Source organism: Cryptomeria japonica, chromosome 10 (assembly GCF_030272615.1).
Source record: "Cryptomeria japonica chromosome 10, Sugi_1.0, whole genome shotgun sequence".
Taxonomy (NCBI): domain Eukaryota; kingdom Viridiplantae; phylum Streptophyta; class Pinopsida; order Cupressales; family Cupressaceae; genus Cryptomeria; species Cryptomeria japonica.
Window position 1 is genome coordinate 769905330 of NC_081414.1, and position 9491 is coordinate 769914820.

The 9491-nt window shown below is 36.2% G+C and overlaps 1 pseudogene; it reads left to right on the plus strand.

Moving 5' to 3' along the window:
* Nucleotides 1–679: 679 nt before the first annotated feature.
* On the plus strand, nucleotides 680–5240 carry LOC131027010 (L-ascorbate oxidase-like; annotated as a pseudogene).
* Nucleotides 5241–9491: the final 4251 nt, after the last annotated feature.

Below are 9491 nucleotides of genomic sequence, written 5' to 3' on the forward strand. Positions count from 1 at the left end.
AAATGGTCTTTGATTTATTGATGAAGTTAATTGAATCATAAATAACTGATCAAAGATTAAATCTTTCTTAATAAATATGCCTATAATATTTTGAAATGATCAAATCAAACTCACACTCTAAACAACTTACATAAATTAAATGATCAATTATATAAAAAAAATATTATTCTTATTTTCCAATCCAACAAATTACTATAATAATTTAGATTGCTTGAGCTTCTCATTCTAGTTATTATAAAGAATGTCATAACAGCTTTTTTCTAATTAATGCAGTTATAATGAAATATTTTACTATGTATTCTTAGGGTCAAGTCCAAAAAATCTGAAAGCACGTGCAGTACTTTTTTCTAATTAGTGCAGTTATAAGGAACTATTTTATTTGTTCTCTCTAGGGTCGGCTGGACTTGATTTATGTGGAACAGTCAGTTTTGGTGCACAGGATGCAATCTCTTATTTATTTTATACATTTGGAGAACTTTCAAATCAGATTGGAAATATTACCAAGTTTGAAGGTGTCAAAACAACTGAATCTGTCAACATCCAAAAATTGATTGAATGTAGTAATTTAACATTCAAGACTTATCTGCAGTATTTCCGTGTGAACGTTCTATGGGTAGATTGTAAAGTGGAATGTAAAAGAGATTTAATTTCAGTCTTAAATTTAAATAAACAGTGTGGAATGGTCAAGGTATGGGAGATGAAAACGTCGTGGGCAATAATATTGTATTGTCTTTTCACTTATCAGGGTAACAAATACAGAGGTCTGACCTATACGTGAATTGACAACGCTTTTTAGGAAAAGCATTAGTTTCTAGATTCAGTGTTACACCTAATCTTTTACAGTAACTTAATGCAAATTTAAATGGTCATCTTAGAAAGAGTCAATTTTTTGAAGGAATTATAAAAATGGAATTTCATTTCATTTTCATTATCGTTGTAGCTTGAAAGATTCCCACCCCCAAAAGTACTATAAAATGGATTTATGTGGAGAAAAAGAGTGTATAGATCAATCGATGTGGTTTTAGAGTTTGGTCTTGTTACTAATCTAGACTGGTTGTAATGGCTGGCAGAGCTTTTTTTTTTGTTTTTTGTTTTTTTTAAAATAAAAGTAGATTATTTTATTAAACTTTTTTATTGATATTTTTAATTTTTTACACAAGATTCAAAGAGCAAAGAGCATACTGGAGGAAAGAACCCTAGGAATAAAACCTCTGGTCACAACTCATAAAATAAACCTATAGTATCTAACAGATCAGTTTATACACCCCGCCCAAAACCACATACAAAATGCGGTCACAACACATATAATATCAGTTTTGCATAGAGCCCATATGACAATTTGCCAAAAAAACCCATCAGATAATTTTCAAATGTAAACTCCACAACTTCTATCAATGGAAGAAGACAAAATTTTCCAAAGCCCTGTGCCAAATCCCATGAGCCAAAAAACCTTCCTGCAAAAAAAGAAAGTATCAAAAAACCTTTGGAAAAATACTATTGTATCAAATACCATGAGCTCAAATTCTCCTCGAGAAGACGAACATGAATACTTAAAATGAAAGGGGAAAGTGGGAATAATTATCATCATAAAATTTTACATCAACATTACTCAAAAAAATCATACAACTATTGCCTCAAACCTTCCATACCCTAGAAGGAATTTCCTCAAAACCCACCTCTTGCTGATTAGCATTGCTATCGATGGCTAAATTTGCCAAATAATCTGCAATCTTATTAACTTCTTTGTAACAATGGGATACAAAGAAAGATTCAAACAATTCTAATTTTTGTAAAATGGGATCAAGTATATACTGCAAATTCCAACTATTCAATTTCTTTTTCACAACACATTGAATAATCACCATAGAATCACCTTCAATTATTAAGTCCTTAATTCCCAAAGAGATTGCCATATCCAATCCAAAAGATAAAGCATGAAATTCCACATAATTGTTAGTTTTAAAACCAATAGCATGACACTTAGTTTGAATAAAATTTGCATTGTGATCATAAATTACCATGCCTACCCTAGCCGGCCTAGGGTTACCACGAGAGGTGCCATCAAAATTCAGTTTAAAGTGCCCCTACAGAGGAGGTTTCCATCTAGGAGAGCATCTCTTACCTATTGCATCATTCTTTTTTAAAATTGAACCATGAGAGGGTAAAACTGACAATATCTTCCTAACTCTAGTAACTCTACTATCCCAGCACGAAAAAAAAGTAAGATTTTCCAAATTCTTATAAATAAACGACAAAGCAACCTCATAGATTGAAGACTCAATTTTTAATAGAACCTCAGATACAGGAGACCTTGTTTTTTTAAGTATTCTATTGTTTCTCTCTAGCCAAACATTCCAAATCACAATAGATGGAGATATGATCCAAAGACATGCATAAAAAGATGAGGCAAACATAAAGGGCCAAGATCTAAAATGGGAAATGAGATCCTTACCAATAACAAAGGATATATTTAACTTCTCAAACAACCACTGCCAACATTCATAAGCATAATCACAATGTAGGAATAGGTGTGAAGAAGATTCCAAATTTTTGTTACAAAGGATGTAAGGGAAAACAACAGTAATACCAAGCTTGTCTAGTCTCATACCTGTAAGGACTCTGTCCTGAACTGCCAACCAAGCAAAGGCTCCAGCTTTAGGAAAACAAGCCGAATGCCTAAACAACTTATAGGGCCAAGATGATAAATTTTTAGCAACCATAAGAGAGTTGTAACAATCTTTAACAGTGTACTTACCAGAAATATTCTTTGTCCAAATAAGTTCATCCTCAGAATCAGAAAGAAATACAATTCTATCCCCCAAAATCTTCTCAAAATCTAATTTCATACTTTGATCAACATCTAAGAAATCAATCAACTTCCATTTAGCTAGCTTAAGGGGTCCACTAGTCACAATTTCAAAATAATCTGCTACAAAAACACCCCAAAAGGAGGAAAAAACAGTGATCAGAGGAGACGAATCCCTAATATTCACCAAAAGTGTGTGTCCATTGTTTTTGTTTTCCATGTGTTGTTTTCATTGTTGGCACTCTTATCTTTTGCTGCTGAAGAGAAGGAGCATTTTTACAAATGGAAAGTAAATTACCAGACATGGGCTCCTGATTGCGAGCAGGCGAACATCATCTCTATAAATGGACAATACCCGGGGCCAACCATCAGAGCCAGAGAAGGGGACACCATTGTTGTCCATTAAGAAAACTTGATGCCCACTGAAAACGTTGTTATTCACTGGCATGGCATTCGCCAGGTTAGTGATTCGGTTTTTCATCTCAGTTGGCGCCCAGTTTAATTGTCACTTTCGTTGCAGGGCAGAAAATGATTAGTGCAGAAATAACGCTCCGTTGTCGTTTTTCATTGCAGATCGGCACTCCCTGGAACGACGGGACGCCTTCCATATCACAGTGTGCAATCTACTCAGGCGAAACCTACGTATATAAGTTCGTTGTGGACAGAGTAAGTTGCAATCTCTTTCGATATGGAATGTGTTCTTCACATGACTATAGTATTGATCATGAATTTCTGAAATCCAGCCTGGGACGTACTTCTATCACGGTCATTACGGCCTACAGCGGTCAGCCGGGTTTTATGGATCGTTGATAGTGGATGCGGCGGGCAAAGAACCCTTCACCTACGATGGCGAGTTGAGCATCGTTTTAAATGACTGGTGGCACAAGAGCACTTACGAACAGGCCGAGGGCCTCTTTTCCAATCCCTTTCGCTGGGTTGGGGAACCTCAGATATATCATGTATATGCAAATGTATTATAATGCGTCTAAAGTATAAATACACTTAGAAATTATACAACATACAGTCTATGGATTATAAGCACCACATACAAATAGGTGTGTTGTTATCATTTCATACAATCATACATAGGTGGCATTGAATTTGAATAATCATTTGAATCTTAACAATTCTTTTGGTGTGCTCCTCTTTACTAGTCACTGCTGATAGAGTGACGAGGACAATACAACTGTTCAGCAACAACTGAGAATACTTGCAATGCTACAAACCCGCAGTGCTCGCCTTTTGTCCTGCCGGTGCGATCTGGGAACACATACCGCCTCCGTATTGCAGGTGTGGCATCTCTTTCGTCCCTCAACTTCTTGATTCAGGTTGGTCAGCTTGACCCAAAATATTTATTCACTAAATCCATCCGCTTTAAAAAGTAAACAATCTTCCCCAAAGATAAGCAATTGTTTTCGTATGTGGGGCCATTCAAGCCTTTCCTATGTTTCTCACACTTGGTTTTATACAGGGTCACAAGATGACGGTTGTGGAGGCAGACGGGCATTACGTAGAGCCCTTTGAAGTAGACAACCTGGACGTGTACTCCGGCGAAGCATATTCCGTTCTGATCACTGCAAACCAGGACCCTTCTCAAAACTATTGGGCGGGTGTGAATGTGAGAGCCAGGCAGCCCAATACGACCACTGGACTTGCCATCCTCAACTATCTTCCCAATCCCTCAACCAAGCTCCCCACCGTCCCATCTCCCACGAGCCCACTCTGGAACGACTACGCCTACAGCAAAGCCCTGGCTAAGAAATTTGTGGCTCTCAAAGCGCACGAAGAGCTTCCCCCACTTCATTCCCACAGGCAGCTGATCCTTCTCAACACGCAGAACAAGATCAACGGATACACAAAGTGGACGATCAACAATATTTCACTGCTGCTTCCTCCGACTCCATACTTGGCTGCCATGAAATACAAAATCAAGAGCGCCTGCGACACCACCCCACCTACAGACGTGTACAGTCCCCGGGACTACAACATCACAATTCCTCCCCCAAATCCCAACGCCGTCCAAGGGAACGGCGTGTACGTCTTCGAATTGAACTCAGTTGTAGATGTGATTCTTCAGAATGCGAATACTCTGAATGTCAACAATTCAGAGATCCATCCATGGCATCTTCATGGCCATGACTTCTGGATTCTTGGACATGGAGAGGGCGTGTTCGACCCAGTGAAGGACCCTCAAAACTACAATATGGTCAATCCTCCGCTGCGCAACACAGTAGCGGTGTTTCCATACGGATGGGCGGCCATTCGTTTTAAGGCCGACAATCTAGGAGCATGGGCTTTCCAGTGCCATGTGGAGGCCCACTTCTTCATGGGCATGGGAGTGATTTTTGCAGAGGAGATAGAGAAAGTGGGGAAGTTGCCCGATGCAGCGATGGGATGTGGGCTGATCGAGAATAAAATTCACATGCACAACTAATCTCTCTCTGGAGGGGGAGCGACTTTTTTATGATAATTCTTTTATTAATTTTATCATTCCATCATCCACGCACCCTAAAATAATAATATGTCAAATATAGGCCAACATTATCAAGTGTGGAAAGTAAAGTATTTGAAATAAAACAAGTGTCACCCTTTGGAATGTATCTACCAATAAAATATTTTTTTTAATTAGAGTAAGACTTAGTTTTTCATTGTTACACAATATTATGTTAATTATTTTTGACAATAATCAAGCTTCCCTCATTTGTTTTATTTTGCTAAAGATAGATGTACTTTATGGTAATTTAGAGTTCTTTAAAAATTCTTTTATATTTATTAATATTGATATTAACTATTATCAAGTAAAAAAATAATTTATGAAAAAAATTAATTATGTTAAATAAATAAAATAATTTATTTTTTATATTAATGTATTTAAAATATCTATATTAGTTTTATTTCTTTTTAATTTTGTTAGAGTCATATGAGGTCATAAAAAGGGATCTCATCCTCATCAAGTAGAGGTTTGAAATTTGAAGACTAAGAACAATAATGATATAATTTACCATCACATGACACCATGAATAACTTATTTATACTATTTTTATTTTAGAATAATTTCTTTATTTTATTTATATTGTATATATTGTAAAATTATTTCCATATATGAAAGAGTTATTTTATTTAGTTCGAAATTATTTAACAATTATTTTATTTATTTGAGAATTTAATACAAGATTCAAATTTTATTATACTTAAAAACATCTCTTCTAAGATAAATGTTATAGATGGAGAGTGAGAGTGGGAGACAAAGTGCTAGGGTTTGTGGAGGAGGAGATGATGTAGAGGAGGTAGATGATGGAGATGGAGATGGGGATGAAGAGATAGATGGTGTTGGTCCTGGGCAGGATGCCCTGTTCTGGGACTTTTGGATGTTGCTTCTCTCTATGCTTGTTCCTTCAACTTTGTTTTCCTTGCTCTGGTTGGGTATGGATGTTTAGTTTCTTATCCCACCATGCCCTGATCTGGGTTTTGTCATTGAGGCCTTTGTTCTATGAGGACCTTTGTGGGTTGTGGGCTTTGGCATGGTGTTTATATGGATTGCATTATCTGTCTCTTGCAGTGGCTTGCTGGTGTTGTTTGGAGATTTCCTCTTTTGGTCTCACTTTTCATAGCTCGTGGGTGTCTCTTGTGTGGGGCTTATCACCCCTTTCTCGATGTTGGTGCTATTTTCTTTGGATGTCTCTTTATTGTGTATCACTTTCCTTTTGTTAAATACTTTCCTGCCTACTGATGCTATTTGCAGATTTGCTTTTGATGAGGACTTCAAGGCTGGGTTCTTTGTTTTCATTGGGGCCTACGTGTTGTTTGGAGGAGGTTCATGTTGATAATTGATGTTGCTCTAGCATGCAACTCCATGTAGCTCCAGTTTGGACATGAATCTATCCATTCATCACCATGCATAAGCTATTTTTAGTTTAAATCAGTTTTTGTTTATTCATGCAAATAAAGCATGTACTCCAACATGCATTAAGCCTTAGGACTATTTTTAGTTTTGCTTTTTGCATGAGTTTGTTTTTAGTAAATAAAGCATGTTGTGCATGCACTTATTGTATTCTTAATTTAGGGAGTAGTTTGTTTTTTTAGTTTGAGAGCCTTAGTAGCTTTCCATGCAATGCTAGGAATATATTTAGAACTGTAGTTATTATTAATTCTTCTAGGCTGCAATTTCTTTATATATATAGCCTCTATGTAATTTTTTAATTAAGCTTCAGTAAAAGAAACTGGTGTGTTCAATTCCAAAAAATAGGGCACTTTGTTTTTTATTTTGAATTGTGATTTCTTTTTGCAATTTATTCTTTTTGCTATTATTGTTTGCTAATTAAGATGGTTTAGAGAGGATAGGTTAGGTTCAAAATTCTACAAGTTGTATCAGAGCAGGTAAAATTGTTTTGGGTTAAAGTTTTATTGTTGGAATTTTGCCAAAGTTAATCATGTCGAATTCTAACAATATGCTCGTTCCAAAATTTGATGGGAATGATTATGATTATTGGTTCATTAAGATGCTAACCTTTTTGATTGGAAAAGATTTGTGGGAGATTATTGAATCAGGTTATGAGGATCCCGCTGATTGGAATGCCCTTACAACCAATGAAAGAACAACAAGAAAGGAAGCAAGGAAAAAGAATGCTCAAGCTTTGTTTCACATTCAGATAGCTCTTGGTAAGAGCTTATTTCCAAGAATATCATAAGCAACAATTGCCAAAGATGCCTGGAAGACTCTACAAGAAGCTTACCAGGGTAGTGATCAAGTTAAAGTGGTCAAGCTTCAGACATTGAAGTGAGAATTCAAAAATTTGAAGATGCAAGAAGCTGAAAGTATAAGTGATTATTGTGTTAGAGTCAAAGATGTGGTCAATAAAATGGCTACACTTGGGGAAATTGTAAGAAATGAAGTTTTGATTATAAAGGTGTTGAGATCTTTGACACCCAAATGGAATCATGTAGCACTAATGATAGAAGAAAGCAAGGATTTGACAAAATTATAGTTTGATCAACTGGTTGGATCCTTGATGTCTCATGAAGAAATATTGAAAGATTCTTTTGAAGGTGTAGAGAAAGCATTTTCCTCTAAATTGCTAAACACAAAAAATGAAGATGCCAACAACATTAGTGTCAAAATCAATCAAGGCCAAGGTAAAGGGAAAAGACAAAATTCTTCAAGAGGTAGAGGAAGAGGTGACTCAAGAGGAAGTGGTGGTTTCAGAGGAAGAGGTAGAGGCAGATTTGATAAGAGAAATGTTCAATGTTACCATTGTAACAAGTATGGCCACTTTGAAATAGAATGCAGATTGAAAGAAGGTAAAAGTGGTAACTATGCTCAAGAAAGTAGTGAAAATCCTCCTGATCACTTATTTTTATCTTATGCCAAGGTTCAAAATACTAGTAAAGATGTTTGGTACCTAGATTCTGGATGCTTTAACCATATGACAAGAAATGAGAAGTTGTTCCCAACAAAGGATGGAAGTTTCAAATCCAAGATCCATCTTGGTGATGATAAATCATTGGAGGTCGCTACCAAAGGAGCTATGGAGGTCCAAACAAAAGAAGGTATTGTATGCGGGAAAAGTGGGCTGATAAAACTAAATATGTGAAAATATTGCTAAAATGACTTGTCCACACACACACATAGGACTTCTTGGTGCAAGCTATGGAGTAATAACGTATTACTCAGCTTCCCAAGGAGGGTCCCATGGTTCTCTATCTCACAATGTCCCTCAAACCAATGTTTTGCTCTCAGATCACTGAGCAAAATGGTTCAGGGATGGCAAATGCAAGAATGAGGGATGCTTTGATTGATTTTAGTATGAGATGCGTTGTAAGCTATGTATGACTCTAGAAATGCAATAAACTAAATGATAAGATGACAAGATTAGTATGAATACTATCCTAGCATACTATATTTAGTCTATGATTGAACTAAAATGATAAAGAAAGTAATCTAAACATGCATATTTAGTCTAATTCCTGATCTAAAAGAGGCTAAATGATGAGCATATATGAAATGAGAAAGCTTGAAAGAATTTGAGCATAAGTGTAATGCTTCAAATTTGAAAGATGATTGTTAAAAATGGAGGAATGAGAGCTCTATTTATAGCACAAACAGGGCAATGGATGGTTAGGATTGAATAGTTTAATCAAGGGTTGAGTTTGAAAGTTGACGATCCATGTGCACAATTGACACCAATGAAATGGTGACAAGTGTCAATATAGGATTGGGTTGAGAGAAGGGGTTGGAGGCATTAAAGGCTTGAGAAGACCTCATGGTTATCTAAAGGGTAAGGGTCAAGTCTAAGTTAGGATTACCCACTGGATTAAGAGTTAATCCAAGGATAAACCTTTGTGCAAATGATTAAGAGATAATCATGGTCAAAGCATTAAAGGCCTGATGAGACCATTGGGTTGGATGAAGGTTGAGTTAAAACAAATGTTTTAACCATGTAAGAGGGTTTGAGTAAACCCTTAATGGTTATTGGAGACTTTGGAGGATTAAGTGGTTGAAAGTTGGAAGCCTTTAATGGTTATCAAAGACTTTGAGGAATTAAGTGGTTGAAGGTTGAAAGCCTTTAATGGTTATCAAAGACTTTGAGGTTTTGAGAGGTGACTTCCCTTTGCTTAGGGATGTGAAAAAGTTTAGAGGAGGGGTAAGGTTAATTAGAAGCGATTAGAAGATTCTAGAAGGGATTAG